At 41.8% G+C, this 16,572-nt stretch overlaps 1 long non-coding RNA gene across 3 annotated transcripts in view; it reads left to right on the forward strand.

Moving 5' to 3' along the window:
* Positions 1-6,113: 6,113 nt before the first annotated feature.
* LOC111537607 overlaps positions 6,114-16,572 on the forward strand; it is an 82,009-nt gene continuing 71,550 nt past the window's right edge. For 2 of the 3 annotated variants that reach the window (XR_002730057.2, XR_004228551.1), the window contains exons 1-4: positions 7,684-7,799; positions 8,550-8,662; positions 9,154-9,252; positions 9,946-10,037. This is a non-coding gene — a long non-coding RNA (uncharacterized LOC111537607). Of the gene's footprint in view, positions 6,277-7,683; positions 7,800-8,549; positions 8,663-9,153; positions 9,253-9,945; positions 10,038-16,572 lie in introns of those variants that run through there. The other variant, XR_002730058.3, reaches the window with a different exon arrangement.

A 16,572-nucleotide genomic window follows, 5' to 3' on the forward strand; every position in this document is an offset into this window, starting at 1 on the left:
ATGGCCACTTAAGAAATTTTTGGAGAGTCTTTTCTTGTGTGTAAGTTTCAGAAGAGGCAGGAATTTGCTTTCCAGTAAGGGAGTTGGAAAGTATTTATGTGTTAGAGAATATCTGACAGACAGGGCACAGCATGTGCCCAGAGCTCAGCCAGTCAGATGCTCTTGCCTGGGTCTTAGAATCTGGAACCAGTGATGCAGAGAAGCAGGGAGGGCTGAGGATTCATTCCAGTGGCCCTGGTAGCAGCATCTGGTGTCCAGTAGTGACAGCCTCCATGCCCTAACTGATTCCTCTGAGGTATAACCTTGGCTGTGCTATGGCTGCCCAAATTCCTTTAGTTCCTGCCTATCCATTTTACAATTTGTTTCTCCAACCTTGCTGGTGATCCTCTGGGCTACTTGATATCCCTTCAGAATTTCATTTATGTTTAAGTGAGCCAGAGTTGCTTTCTGTCATGTATAACTGGTGATGTTGACTAGCTACATAGTACCCAGCATGTAAGTCTTCTTAAAGGAATGAATATGAATGAGTGTCAGGGGCCAAGGTGGATATCAGAGATTCCAGGATAAATAAACCTCTCATTCAGAGATGCCTTTTTTTTTTCAGATGGAGTCTTGCTCTGTTGCCCAGGCTGGAGTGCAGAGGTGTGATATTGGCTCACTGCAACCTCCACCTCCTGGTTCAAGCAATTCTCCTGCCTCAGCCTCCTGAGTAACTGGCATTATAGGTAAGAGCCACCAAACCTGGCAAATTTTCGTTGTTTTAGCAGAGATGGGATTTCACCATGTTAGCCAGGTTGGTCTGGAACTCCTGACCTCAAGTGATCCACTGACCTCAGCCTCCCAAAGTGCTGGGATTATAGGCATCAGCCACTGTGCCCACCCAGCCAGAGAAGCCTATGTTTTACTGAGTTATAGATATCTATGTAGAGTAACTAGAGGTAAGTGCTGCAAGAATGATGGGCACAAAATTATGGAAACCAACTATAACTAAGAGAGGAAGGGGGAGGGGATCGCCGTGACTTAAGTCAGTGACTAATTAGATAAACGGTACATATTTATTTGCTGAATAAATTGATGAATAAATAAATATAATATTGAAGTAATTAAATGAAAAGCTTTGTCAATTGTAGAGTACTACATAAATAGAAAGTATTATCCTTAGACTAACACTTTGAATTCTGTATTAGTTATGTTGCAAATATCAGAAAACCCAAGTCAAACTAGCTTAAGTCAAAAGACAATTGATTGGCTCATGTATCAGAAAAGTCCTGGAAGTATAATAATTTCAGGTGCTTGGGTATTGTTACCAATGTCTTTTCAGCTTTGATCTTGTCTGCATTGGTGTTATTCTTAGGTTCTGTCTCAGTGGTGGTTCCCAGGCATTCAAGATTTCCTGTCTCAGGTCCAGGCTCAGAAGACACAAACAAGAAACTACTTTTGGTTGTTCCAGCATAAAACCTTGGGTTTGCATTGATTGGACAAGATTGGCCTACTTTGGGTATCATAATATATATGATGCCTGAATTGGCCAGACCTAGTTCATGAGCCTGAAGCTGTGTTGGAATTCAGCCCTACTGCAACTACTCATGGTTAGGGTCATGGGCATTGCATGTGGTCTACCTGGATTTGTAAATCTCGGTTCTGCCATTTAAGAGCAAATTACATATTTATCTGTAAGTTATCTGAGCCATCTCTCCAATGGGAATAATAATAGTACCTGTATCAAAGAGTTGGTATAAGGATTAAATGAGTTAATTATGGAAACTGCTCAGATCAGTGCCTGGCATGTGGTTAGAGCTTAATGTATGTTACTTATCATTCTTAGCTATTACTGCATGGACTGAGAATAGTGAAGAGATGGTTTCCAAAGGAAATTCAGGGCACTGTTACCAGAAGACGGTACGAATGAATGCTCCAAAGGCAAAAACGGCAAATGTCCTCTACACTACTCCCCAAGTTCTAACAACCAACTACTGGAGGTGAACAGCCAATAAGCTCTTGCATGAAGCCAGCTGGGATTCACAGCTGCCTCTTGGTGTCAGTCTTATCCCCCAAGGCGAAGTTCCAAAGCACAGTCATGCCCACTTGATCAATACCCCAGCAGGGCTGAATGTCTCTCTGGCAATCAACCCTCATTTTTCTAGGCTTCACCTTTGTGGCAGTCTTAGAAAATCCATGGCTTGGCCAGCCTGAGTGCACATTAAACCGTTTCAAAATGTTGGAAGAGGAAGTCTGCATGCTTAATGTGTAATTTAGCTGAAAGAACTGGAACAACTTTCATTTTGGTATGTTCCTCATTTTGCAAATGAACGTTATTTTCATAATGGACCATAATGGCTTGCTCAGAGTTATTCTGGTCTGTCATATTAATATGGATTAAGGCACTTTAATAAGAGTTGACTTTTGAGTCTTTGGTCTGTGCATCCCATATACCAAATCATCAGTCATTATTCTTGTGAATTGATATCTATTTCTTATTTCATTACTTCCATGGGATGAGAAAGAACATGAATAATACATCAACAAGCCCCAAGCACGTCAATTGCTTGAAGTGACAAAGGACTGTTTTTTTTTTTTTTTTTCATTTGTTTTGACAGGGTCTCACCCTGTCACCCAGGCTGGAGTGCAGCGATCACAGCTGATTGCAGCCTTGACCTCCTGGGCTCAAGTTATCCTCCCACTTCAGCTTCTTGAGTAGTTGGAACTACAATTATGCATCACGCACCTGGCTAAGCTTTTTCAACTTTTTATAGGAATGAATCTCACTACGTTGCCCAGGCTGGTCTTGAACTCCTGGGCTCAAGCAATTCTCCCATTTCAGCCTCCCAAAATGCTGGGATTACAGACATGAGCCACTGCATCTGACCTAGGACTAGTTTTTAAGTCCTTCCAAAATTCCAGTTGAGGAAGAATTGTGTTCATATTGTCCAATTTTATCTGGAATCTCCATGTCTTCATCATTCTTCTTGTCTCTGGAGATAGGCTCAAGAGATGATCCAGACTTCTAATTTTGCCTAATTCAATCTGTTTCAAGATGGGGGTGCTTATACCATAAATTAACTGGGTAAGAAGGATATTCACAGTCAAGAATTCCTGGAGAGCACATCTGGCAGAGAACTGGTTTTAAGCTAGGTTTCTGGAAAGAAAACATAAGCCCTTGAAACAATTTCTTCAACGAGTGCTGGAAAATCCACAGACTCCTCTGTGCTAAGAGTCCCACAGTATTGCTTGGAGACACCTGGATGGTGACTGTGACAATCTACAACTACAAGGCTTCTGTGACATACTTTTTCCTTTGCCTGGCATACAGCAAGATTCAAAGCTTCCTTTGGTCTCTCAGTGTAGCATTTCTTGAGTTCTAGACTCACTGTTAGAGGGTAACCGTTAGCTCCTGTCTCTCCCCAGCACCCAATCTCTCCTCTCATTCTCCACTTGGAAATGCATTCCCAAGTTCCATTCATCCCTTGCTTGCCCTGTTGCTTTCCACCTCAGCCTTACCCTCCTGTAGGGCAACCACTTATTTTACATATTCTAGGCAGACTCAATATCAAATGTTACATGGCTTTGTTACAACATGGCTCTATATCAATTCTTAGTTTAGAACATATGATCCCATGATTTCCCCCTCATCAACTCCGTTACTGAAAAGTCCTCCAATGCTGCCCCATGGAATAGTAGACAGCACACATTCAGCAGAGCCGGAGAGACTTGGATTCTCATCTCATCTGGACAAACTTACCAGCTATGCAATTTAGGGCAGGTTATATCACCTCTCTGATCCTCAGTGTCCTCATCTGCAAAATGGTGTTAATCACATACACTGCAGGGGGATTCAGATGAAAATAAATAAAGCTGGGTGCGGTGGTGTGAGCCTGTAGTCCTGGCTACTTGGGAGGCTGAGGTGGGAGAATGGTTTGAGCCCAGGAGTTCAAGTGTAGCCTGGGAAACATAGCGAGATTTCATCTCTTAAAAAAAACCTAATTAATTAAATGAGACCATGTCAGTAACACATTTAGCATACTGCTGGGCACACAACAGACTTGCAGTAAATATCTGCTGTTGTTATTTGTGAAATCATTCAGGAAGATAGGAGGTAGATTTGCTTCATCTGTGGAGGACACTGGTTCCTATCCTTCTCCTTCTTCTCTCAACTTCCTTGGACCCTTCCCTGTCTTTTTCTTTTCCTTCCATCTTCTTCATGCTCTAGTCTCTTCCACCTTTTTCAATCCCACCCACAACTTTGAGATGATGGACAAAGATAGAGTTGTTTATTTTGAGAGTAAATTCAACATTGACCCTCAGAAAAAACGACCCCTGCAATACGCTCTATTACCACATAAGTGTCACATTTAAACAAAGCCTTTTGGCCTTTACTGAAAATTACTGTCCCACTGGGAAGCATAAACTGGAGGGGCTGCCTGCATGAAGGAGGGACGCATAGCAGCTGGCAGGCCTATGTCCGCAGGAAGGAGGAGCCGAACTCTTTGCTTTATGCATTGATTTCATTTGGAAAATTGTGTTCCCCATTTTCCCTCCAAAGACAGGGAAAACAAGAGCAATCTGTTAAAATGTTGGAAGGCAGGAAAACAACAACTACCTTATAATAAAATCAGTGAAATCTCCCTGCCCCCTTCAGCTAGCAGCGAGAGAATTCTGTTAGGACTGCAGAAAAGGTCCAATGATACAGTCTAAAAATGGCAATGTTGTTATGACTTTGCACAAAATATCAAACAAACCAAATGGTGGAGGAGAGGAACCTCCTTTTGCCTGGATAATAATAATGTTAATATTGGTAAAAGCAGACATTTATTAAGTACTTTTCATGTACCAGACATTGAACTAGATGGTGACTTCACATGTGTAAACTCATTTACTCTTCACAACCCCCTTGTGAGAGATGTGCTGTTTTTATCTTCATTTTCACAAATGAGGAAACTGAGGCAAAGTTCAGTAATTTACCCAAAGTCACACAGTTGATGATTTGAGTCCCAGCATTCTGGTTCTAGAACCCATTCTCTTCACCCACTTCTTATACTGCCTCATTTGGTGGAAGATGCAAGTGAGTTTGCACACACTATATGTGCACACCTGCACACACCTAGCCAAGGACACTGAGCAAACATCTCTAAAACTGCATGGATCTTTCTCATAGACCTGACACTGTGTTGTCTTGGGTGAAGTATAGTCATTTGCATGCACGTCTTGTCGTCCCCTTAGAGATTGCAGAATCCTTGAAGATCTTTCCATTTTAGTGATCTCTACAGGTCTGAGTACTGCACCTGGCATAGAGCAGAGGCTCAGTAACGAAATGCTTGTTGAGTTGAGAACAGGTAGGTGCTAAACAAGGCAATGCTGACTCCAGGTGTGAATTAGACATTTCAGAGAAGATTTAGATCCATGAGGGACAGAGAAGCTGCAGAAAGGTATGGGGAAGAGATGGACCTTTAACATTTAGGTAGATAGATGACTGAAAAAAAGGTGCTCATGGTGGGGAAGGCACATGGGAAAAGGATAGATACAGGAAAGAGAATGGCATGGCAGGAGCTAACAGGGAGATCTGGCCAACTACAGTGAGCCCTTGAACTTGGTGCAGCTGGTGGTCACCTGGGCTGGCAGAGAGGTTCTTGAGCTAGGACAGTGCCTTGAGGAAGGCAATGCTTTCAGGATCCTGGGGAGCCAGTATAGCCTGGTGGTTAAGTGCATGAAGCCCTTGTCTAGGGCTCTTGGGTGTGAGGGACGTTATAGGAAGATATGTGTATGTTTAAAAAATAAACAAATCTCTGGTTTATTTTTTTAAATATTAATATTTTCCTGGCACTGCTGGTTAGAATTACTTGTCTGGGTGTCCTCAACTCAGCCATTTTCCAGTTATGGGACCTTGAGCAAGTCACAAGCCATACATCCCTTTGAGAGTGCTGAGAGGATTAAATGAGATGATATGTGGGCAGTGCCTAACGCAGTAAACAGTGCTGCCCTAATCTGTCTAAAGCCATGAGGTCGAAGAGGGCGGTGTGTGTGGGGTGAGTCTGAAGCCACAGGCGGAGGAGGAGGAGGAGGAGGAGGAGGAGGAGGAGGAGAAGAAGAAGAAGAAGAAGAAGAAGAAGAAGAGAGAAGAGAAGAGAAGAGAAAGAAGAAAGAAGAAAGGGAAGAAAGAAGAAAGAGAAGAGGAAGAGGAGGAAGAGGAAGAGGAGGAAGAGGAAGAGGAAGGGGAAAAGGGGAAGAAGAATCGCTAAGTAGCAGCTTTATACTCAGGCTTCTTGTTTACATAATGGGGAGGTGAGTGGTGTTACCCTACAATTTCATAGGAGTTTGTGAATCATTTGGGCTTACATGCACTCTGTCTGGCTTCTAGGCCAATGGGCTTTCTCCCACCATATCTTGCCAATGTGATTCAGGATATGAAGGGAGAGGGAATTTTACTGGAGGAAATATCCCTAGGCTACAAGTTGGGGGACATCAGGTAAGTGCCCTAACTTTTAGGAGGCCTCTTTTAATTCCTTCTGCCTTTTGAGAAACACACAAGCCTCCCCAATCCTACCTCCCAGAGATTCTGCCAAAGGCACCTGTTCTCTGTCCTTCTAAAGAATCACCATCATCTGTGCATCCCCAGTAACTGAGAAGCTTTGTGTGAAACTTAGTTTTCTGTAGTTTGTTTTACATTTCACTGCCATTTCCAAACAAATTTGTAACATTGGGTTTTAAAATTTCTAGGACTAGAAGGTAACCTCCACGAAGGCAGGGCCTTTGTCCAGCTTGTTGACTGTTTTATCCTCTTCACTTAGAACAACACCTGGCACAGGGTAGAAGCACAATAAACACTTGTTGAATGAATGAACACACGTTTTCAAATGACGCATTCTCCTTGGGGATTCTGTGTATCCTTGGCACATATCCAGAAGATGACAGCTAGTATTATTAGTGTGGCAATAAACTTGCTCATTTTCCCAGCCCCAATTCTACATCTAGACTGTTCATTCCGTACACCCCAGTGTCCTGGGGTCTATAGAATCTTTTATATCTTATTTCTGAATTTTGTAAGGGGCACGTGCTCAGTCAATGCTGAGAGATTGGTTTGTTGGTGTTGGTTAAGTTCATGTGTATGTGTGCAGGTATGTGTGTGTGCAGGTGTGTGTGTGTGTGTGCGCGCACAGGTGGATGGGTGTGGTTTCCATACCAGTCTGCCTTCCATGGGCTTGGAGGACGTTTGCTGAAGTTAGTCAGAATGGCTGGGACCCAGGACTCTTGGGTTCTCTTCCTATGATTCATGGGCATTCTGGGGAAATCTGTGAAGCCCTTAAACTGCAGTGAAAGCTGGTATTTAAAAAAAGAGCATGACTTCGTTCCTCGTTCCCTTTTGTACATTTTTCCACTAGCATACAGACTCCTCCAGGAAATTTTGGATCTTTAGCCATCCTTAGAACAAGTCATTTCATTATTAGTATTTATTTTTGCTTTTTTTTTTTGCATTAGCTGTCTACGAATTAGGTATTTGCTTACAACATTTCATTCATTGTTTAACACTCACTTACTCTGCTCCTACTGTGTGGCAGACACTGGCTGACACTACAGAAATGGGACCCATCACTGCCCCTGATGGGCTCCTGAGGTGGGGTGACTGATGAGGGCCTGGGAGCAGGGACCCACTAGAGAGATTGGGAGGGTGGGGCAGGCTGAGGGTCAGGGTTCAGGGACAATTTCCAGAGACGGGAGAACTCTCTGAATGAGAGCTCACAATGTGCCAGGAATCATGCTAAGCACGTTACAGACATTATCTCATTCACTCCTCACCACTCTATGAGGTAAGTGCTATTATCCCTGTTTTCATGTCACTTCGGATGAATTACTCCACCTCTGTAAGTCTTAGTTTCCTCATCTGTAAAATGGGATTTGTAAAACCTCGGAGGGTTATGGTTTAAAATGTACACAAGGTATTTAACAAGATGTTAAGCTGGACTTACTAGATGGCTCATAAATGTTACCTACTGTTATTATGATAAGTGCATGGGGCCTGCAGAAGTTGAGTGACTTGCCCAAGTTCCCCTAGAAAGTCAGGGTCAGAAGGTAGTTTAGATTCTGTGCTCTTGGGTGCAGGCCACACCACCTTGTATGTCTGCGTGGAAGTTTAGGAAGGGTTTGGAGAGTTTGTCCTGGATGGAAAGGTGTATTACTGAAAGATTTTCAGGAGGGGGTGGCCGCCCCACACCTAATCTACTCTACTCCATGATCCCATTCATAGAAGATGTGTTAGTTATCTGGTTAACCTCTAGCATGGACATGGCACCTCCTCCCTTGGCTTCTAAACACTATAGCCCTTGAGCTAACGTTTCCTCTTTCTTTGGCATTGTCCAGGAATTATCTACAGTGGAAACCATGAAGCCGGTAGAAGACTAGGGATTCTCGCCATGGAGTTTCTGGGTGGCAAATAACAAAAAGAAGTCATTTTTAATGGCGGGGGGTGGGTGGAGAGGAAAAAAATAAAATAGAAATAAAAGCAATCTATTTCTGGCACTGGAGTTGTTCATTGAAATCATTTTTTATCCTCCATACAGAGTCACGACTGGGTTCTTCTTGGAGCCACCTCCCAGGGCAGTTGTAAGGAGCCCTGATAAAGATTTATGTGGTTTGTTTTCTTTCCCCAAACTTTTGAAGATCAACAGAGTAGGTAATGTTTATGGTTGGTTGGTTAACCCTATGGCTCTCTGGGGTCTCCTTCTGCGACCCCTGGGCTGTTTCTCAAGGCAGGAGGCAGCAGGCCTTGGCTGCCACATCTGGCGAACTGGCTGTTTAAAGGCCGGGGTTGGAGAGAGTTTCAGGCCCAATAGTTCTGGAGGCTTTGCTCACCACAACGGCGTCATCCCAGCCGAACGCCCCCACCTCTTCGGAATAGAACCAATTTATCCCACAGGGGAGTGAACGCTTGAAAATCAGCGTCAAGAGGAAAAAAGAGGTTGGGGGTGACGCTTATAAGGTTCGGTTAGTGAGACACGAATATATTTGGCTCTGAACTTGTTAATCCTGCTCAGGTGAAAGCAGAATTGTCCAGGGCTCTTGGGTGTGAGGGACGTTATAGGAAGATATGTATATGTTTAAAAAATAAACAAATCTCTGCTTTATTTTTTTAAACATTAATATTTTCCTGGCACTGCTGGTTAGAATTACTTGTCTGGGTGTCCTGAACTTCGTTTCTGAGACCCAGCTGAAAACCCTGGACAGCTGGAGGGAAGCAGACACCTTGGAGAACCGAAATATTTGGTATGCCTTTCAGACCTTATTAAAAAACGAATCCATTTGGTTTTCTTTCACATGTTCCTCTACATCCTAGGATAGCCACTGAGAGAACATTGGAAAAACATGTCTTTTTGGAGTTTCATTGGCCTACAGTTCAGGAAAACATAGCTCTTTGCTTCATGCAGGAAACTCTGATCTTAAAGATCCAAATCTTCCATTGCTGTTCAGGAACTCAGGAGCTAGCAGTGGGAGTCTTTAGAGTTACTCTCCTGAGTAACAGTTATAGGGGTTCCTTTGGGAACTTCCACTAAGAAGAAATGTTAGTTTACCTATCTATTGATTCATTTATTGGTATTCTTTCAGTCAACAAACTGTCCACGAGGTACTCAGTAAATTTTCTTTTTCTTTTTCTTTTTTTTTTTTTTGTATTTTTAGTAGAGACGAGGTTTCACTGTGTTAGCCAGGATGGTCTCGATCTCCTGACCTCGTGATCCGCCCGTCTCGGCCTCCCAAAGTGCTGGGATTACAGGCTTGAGCCACTGCACCCCGCCAGTACTCAGTAAATTTTCAAGTCATAGCTAAGATTTTAGCTGGCCCACAGCCGTCCTATTTAGGGTAATGGGAGCAATTCTAACCTATTATGGCCAAGGAAACTGAGGCAAGGTGAGGTTGAATAACTGGGTTGCACAGCATTTATGACTCTTTTCACTACTCCAGGCTGCTTTTTCCCAGAACCTCTGGTGGAACAGTTCTAAACTTGGGAGCCAGAAAGACCTGAGCTCAAATTCCGTGCCTTCTACTTACTTCAGGTAAGGCCTTGGGCAAGTTGCTTAATTTCTTCAAGCCTCAGGCCATGCATCTGTAGAATGGGGATCAAAGTAGCAATAGCAACTTTGCCAGGGTGGTGGTGACAATGAAACCAGAGGAGGTGTTCAGAGTCCTGTATAGATAGGTTCTTCATCGGAGTATGAATGTTGTCATTATTAGGTTGAAACTGTTATCTTTTGCTCTCATTCTGTGGTCCCAGAGGAGTGCTGCAAGTTGACAGAAAGCCTAACTGGCTTTTCTAAGAGGTAGATCCCATCTCGGGTGCTGTGCTATCTGTGTTGGGAGTGGTGGTCTTGAGAACTGTTAGCTTTGGTTTCTCCACCAGGAAGTAGAAATACTTAACATAACATAGTGACCTAATCAGGGGCATACCAGATGCTATCATCCATAAACAGCCATCTATTCAAGTCAAGCAGGCCCCACATGCCACAGGTAAGCTGGGGAAAGAGAGATTGAATTGTTCAGTCTTGTAGGAGTGGAGGCCGAACAGAAAAAACTCATAACTGCCAATTGCTGATATTTTTAAAAGCAGGTTAAACAGGCTTTCCACTGGAAAGGTGTGGAAAAGACCCAAAGAAGGACAATGACAAAATTTTATTTTTTACAGAATCATCTCCCTCCTGGCTTTCTGCAAATTCTCTCATCTCAAATCATTCTGTCCCCATCCCACATTTTAGCATTTGTCACTGCTCCTGTTTCCCACCACTGAAGAAACATGGAAGGCACAAGTTAGCCTGATTCGACTCCATTAAGACACAGTCTTCCCAAATGAGCAAAAATATTCTCACTTAAAAATATACACAAAATGTTTATGAAATGAGAAGGGGGAGATTCAGAAGTTATAGGAGCTGGCAAAAAGTAAGTAGTGCCCAATGTATGTGAGAGCACCTCTGATGGTTTCCTTTGCAATTGCCATTTAAAATGTGTAGACATGTTCTTGCTCCCTCCCTGGAAGGCCCCCCACTCCCCACCCTCAGCCCCAGCTGCACATGCACACAAGAACCCACATATATATGCATGTTTGCTCTGACTGAGGAATCCAGCAAAACATGGGACTGTTCTTTATAGGCCAGGGAGCTTGTTGTTTTAGTCTGTTGTTTTCATTTCTGTGCACCTGCACCCCTTGCCTAAGACCCCCACCACATTGCCTCTGCCTTGGCCAACAACACGGGGATGTGTGTTTCTGAATAAGTCACACATTATGCAATTTGGTTTCCTCAGGAATTTGGTAGAAAAACTCTGGATCCCGGTGAATTGGGCTTAATTGCATCCTTCAGGTCCTGGGCATGTTTCACCTGCCTTAGGTTTACTCTTTGGGATTCCCCAGTCTCCATCAGTTCCCTCCATCCCTCCCTCCCCCAAGGAGCTGCATGCATGATGAAGTTGAGGTCTTTACCTTTAGCAGGGCAATGAGCTGTGTATGTGGGTGGTAAGGACAGCCTGGGCTGCCCTGCATTCCAGTGGCCAAAGGGTGGGTGGAGGGTGGGCGCCAGACTCCAGGTTGATGAAGAGTTATTTCCATGTATTTGACATCCAGCCACCATGGGATCCTGTTTACAAATGCTAAGTAACCCAGTCAATATGGTACAAATTATCAATAGCAGCAGGGGGAATGCTGACTGCTACAGCTTGGGCTTTGAAGAGATTACTCTGCTCTTGCTGCAATCCAAGGCCAACAAGGTCTTAAATCCAATTTCCGCTTGGTAGGTCTCTAAATCATGGCGGAGGTGCCATTGCAAAAGCAAAGCAATGGCTTCTTCATGGTGGGAGCAAGCCAGTCTGGCCCCAAACAAGATCTAGAGGAAAATCATGCCAGGGTTGTTTTGTGTTGCTATGAAGGTGACCTTACTTTCTTAACCAGAGAGAAGATTGAAGGTTAGGAAATCAATGTGGCTGGTTGGAATATGAAGAATGGATGAAAAATAAAGAATTTGGGTTCTAAGCTCATACTCATGCACCCAGTGTAGATATCACCTTTACAGTATCCTGAGAATTGGTGGTCCTGCTTCTGGTTGAACACAGGGATCTCACTGCTTCAGTTGTGAGTGGTACCATTTCACTCTTAGACAAAAGTTATCATTTGCAATTATTTTTTCTGTTAAGGTTAAATTGGCTTCCTTCCCAGATGAATCTTTTGGTCATTGTATTACTTATCTATTGCCGAATAACAAATTACCCTACAAATTTAGCAGCTTAAAAACAACAAACATTTATTATCTCACACAGTTTCTGTGGTTCAGGAATTCAGGAGCAGCTCAGCTGGTCAGTTTTGGCTAAGAATAGCTCATGAAGTTGAAGTCAACATGTTGGATAGGACTGTAGTCGAATGAGGCTTGACTGGAAGTTGGACAATTGCTTCCAGAATGGTTTGCTCATATGGCTGTTGGCAGGAGACCTCAGTTCCTTACCAGGTGAGCCTCTCCATAGGGCTGCTTGAGTATCCTTAGGACATGGCAGCTGGCTTCCCCCAGAGAAAGTGGTCCAAGAGAAAGAGCACAGAGGAATCCACGATGCCCTTCTATGATCTAGTCTTGGAAGTCACACATAATCACTTTTGCCACATTTTAGTCAATAGAAGTGTGTCACTAAGTCTAACCCACACTCAAGGGAAGGGAAATTAGGCTCCATCTTTTGAAGGGTATCAAAGAATTTCTAAACGTGTTTTTAAACTATCACAGTCAATTCTCCTAAATGATGCTACATAAAATAAATCTATTTAACGATTGTCACAATAATCCTCCAGGTATTTCACTGCAGTTATCATACCTTAACACCTCTGGCTAGACAGCTTCAATTTCTTTGACTACTCTGTGCATGACTTGGTATATATCTCTGTATTATCCTTGTATAGTGTGACAATGAAGCTGAAACATGGTATCCTGGATTGAACGTAAAACTCAAACTATGAATTAAGAGTACTATGTAATTCCTAGAGCTCATTAACACATTCTAAACACAGTGCCTGGCATGTAGTAGGCATTCAACTAATGTTTGCTATTGAAAGAATGAACAAAAGAATGACTATATGAATGGATCTACTTCTGTTAAAATATGTAGAGGTCGCACTAGTGGACTTTTTAAAAAAGCAGCTTTTTATACTGTGCTTAATTCGAGCTTGTTAACTAAAACACTTGAATTAATTTTTTTCCCCAATCCTTTGCCCAGCTAAAATTCTCTCATCTTGTTCTTAGATTACTTTAACCAAATATGGAAATTGTCTTTAATCTCTATTAAATGACATCTGCTGGTCAAGACCATTTTGAATAATAGTCTATCATCTAGCATAAGCTATGTTTCTTAGATTTATATGGTCTAAAAGTGTAATCTAGGAGTTGTCTATACAAGTCATTGATCAAATATTGCTTCGTCAGGCAACCAATTTATTTCTTCTGTGCAGGTCTGCTCTGCCACCAGGGCTCCTGATTTCCTGCCCCTCTCTCTCACTGGGCTCTGTATGCAGTCAGCACTCCAAAAATGACAAACCACCCATAACTAACTTGTTCTAACTGCACTTAAATCCAAGCCATCCTCAACAGATGTGACTCGCTCCCTCAGTAAAGGCCTTTAGAGAGGGAGATTCCACTGCCTCCCACAGTTATCCATTTCCAGAATCCAACATCTGGAGGTTAGGGAGAAAAGAGTAGGGAGGATGATGTATTGGTAGAATAATTGGGGTGGAGAGGATTTATTCTTGGCCTTTTTAGCAGGAACCAAAGTCTTTTTGGGGGTGAGTGGGTGGAGGGAGAAGTGGGAGCGGGAGGATGGTTCACAATCAAAATCTTAACATCCAGTAGAGGTGGCCATTTTAAAAACAATACAGAGAATAAAGAGGGGATGAGTCCCACACAGATGTCAGTGTCTGGTGCCAATTAAGAGAGTTCATTTGGATGAACTCAAAGATGTAAGGGGAGGAATCTGAGTTTTCTTTGCTCAAATTAGACATGACAAAATTCTGGGCTTAGTTTATTTTCTTTTTGACTTACTTTATTATTGTTTTAAATTACAGAAATAATATATGCTTTTAAAAATAAAAAGTCAAATAATTCAGGATTGTGTAGAAATGTTAATAATTTCTCCCTTCCTTTTCCTAGCCCAGACTCTGAAGTTAACAACTTATGTTTCTTTTCATATTTATTTCTATGTATGTATATATATATATACACACACACATATATACATATATATGTATGTATAACATACATATGCATATAATGTAACTTAAAACAATTGCTTATAGCAGACTGGATTACAAAAATACATTTTATTCTCCCACCTTCCTTCCTTAGCTTCTTCCTCCCAATCCATCATAGAGATCTTTCTATGTCAATGTAAATAGCCTGTAGTCATTCTGCATAACGATACTAAAGATATAGCAGAATTTGTCTAATTCTTTTGCTATTTGTGGGCACTCAGGTTGTCTCCAGTTAGTTGTGTCACAACCAGCAACTTTGCAATAAGCATGTTGTACAAATATCTGCATCTACTACTGATTTTCTCTCTATTGGATACATTTCCCAATGTATTGGTTTTACCTGGTAGCAAGTTTTACATTCTTTTATGCTAGTCAATGATATGATTGACTAGCTACTGTCTTCTCACCCTTCTCTTTTAATTTGCTAAGTCATTATTCTGTTTTGTTATGCGGTACTTTATTTTTCAAAGTGACTATTTGGCTGAAGTAAAATCCAGGAAAATGCATCTGTTCACTGTTTAGGTGGAGGAGTGAGGTGGGTGAGTTTATTTGGACCCAGGTTTGAGACTGGTCTGTGTTGATGAGTGTATGTATACATATGTGTTTGTGTGTGTTTTAAATGATTCAGCTGAAATGCAAGGACTAACTATATTTGATATCACTCCATGTTGATGTATTTTAATATTGAGGCATGGTATAGGATTTAAAGTCAGAAGAACTGCATCTGAATTTTCTGTATTTTTTTCTACAGAAAAAAACTCGACACAAAATTTTTTTCTACAGAAAAAATACATTTGGCTATATTCTCTTAGAGTTGGTATCTTCATTAAAAAAAATGGGCACAATCATACTGCCCACCTTATACATTGTGAGAATTAAGAGCAAGATTACTTTGTAAACCATACAGCCTTTCTCATGTGTTTTAAATTTATTTAATGCTAGCAAAACACTCCAGAGGAAGGTGCTGTTCTTTTCAAAGAAGCCAGCCAGGAAGCAAGCAAACAAACAAAAACATAAAGTTAGAAAGAGGTCACCAAGACCTTATGTTGAAGGGGTCTTCCAGAGACCCAGGAAGGCAAATTCCAGTGGCATCCAGGACAGAGGGGACGGCCAGGTTGAGTGGAAGGAACCAGAGGCTAAAGAGTAAGTGTATTTCAAAACAGCCACATACAAAAGGCTGTTCAAACATTTTCCGCATTTAAAAGTTCTTAAATCACCTGGCTGACCAGGATTACTTTCTTTTGGAGAGCTGTCTAGTTTTGGTAATGGGTCTAAAGATGATCACTGATAGATTGAGGCTGTTTGCTGCAGTTTTGTGCTAAGGAATCCTTGTGTGCTTTTCAGGTGTTTTCTTCTTTCACTGAGGCAACCAGTTCATTGGTGTGGCCAGTACTGTTCTGGTTTTAAAACTGAAAGTCTAGTATCCTCAAAGCTAGGCACATTGGACAGTTGGTCATCTTATGTCTTGATCTTCATATGTGAATAATTAAAATTGTTTAAAGAAAATATGTCGTGATCATGAGTGTTGTCCTCCATCCTTCATTTCCCTAGGGGCTATTCTTGATTCTTTAATTTTGCTTTTGTAGAATATTAATGTTCTGTGAGATGAATGAAGGAGCTTTTCCATTAAAATGGAGTAACAGTTATTTTTTCCAATTAACAGAAAAAAATTAAAATGACAGAATTTTCTCAATTTTAAGTCCTCTGTTCATAATATGATTTACCATATTATAGCATATAATATGGTTATATGTTAAATAAGAATTTTATATATAGGTATCATGGTATACTATAAAAGACTGTGGCTTTTAATGGGCTTTATGCTCTAGAGAAAACTTTAGGGCCATTTTAGAAGAGATTACCTTGATGGAGTGTTAAATAGGAATTCTTTGAAAAACTATAAAGGAAGGGGATCCTATGTCCCAGTTTTCCCAGGTAGTCCCTGGTGAGCCAGTGTCCCAGTGTTCTGTCCAGGTAGCATCCACTCTCACTGTCAAAAATTTGATTAATAAATTTTATTTTCTCTCCCTTTATAAGGGACCTGGCAGGATGGAATCATCTTTGTTTCTGGCTAACATTTGCCAGTGACACACCAGGCATTGGTTTGATCACTTTCTATGCATTTTGCTCATTTAACCCTTAAGACCGTAATTAGGCGCTGTCAGAGATAAAGAACCTAAGTCCCAGAAAGGTTAAGTAACATGCCCATGTTCAAAGTGCTATTAAGGGACAGAGTCAGGAGTAGAACCCATGTCTGGCAAACTCCAGAGCCTGTGTGCTTAGCTGATATACTGGGAACCTGTGCGCTTAGCTGATATACTGGG

Source organism: Piliocolobus tephrosceles, chromosome 16, assembly GCF_002776525.5.
Source record: "Piliocolobus tephrosceles isolate RC106 chromosome 16, ASM277652v3, whole genome shotgun sequence".
Taxonomy (NCBI): domain Eukaryota; kingdom Metazoa; phylum Chordata; class Mammalia; order Primates; family Cercopithecidae; genus Piliocolobus; species Piliocolobus tephrosceles.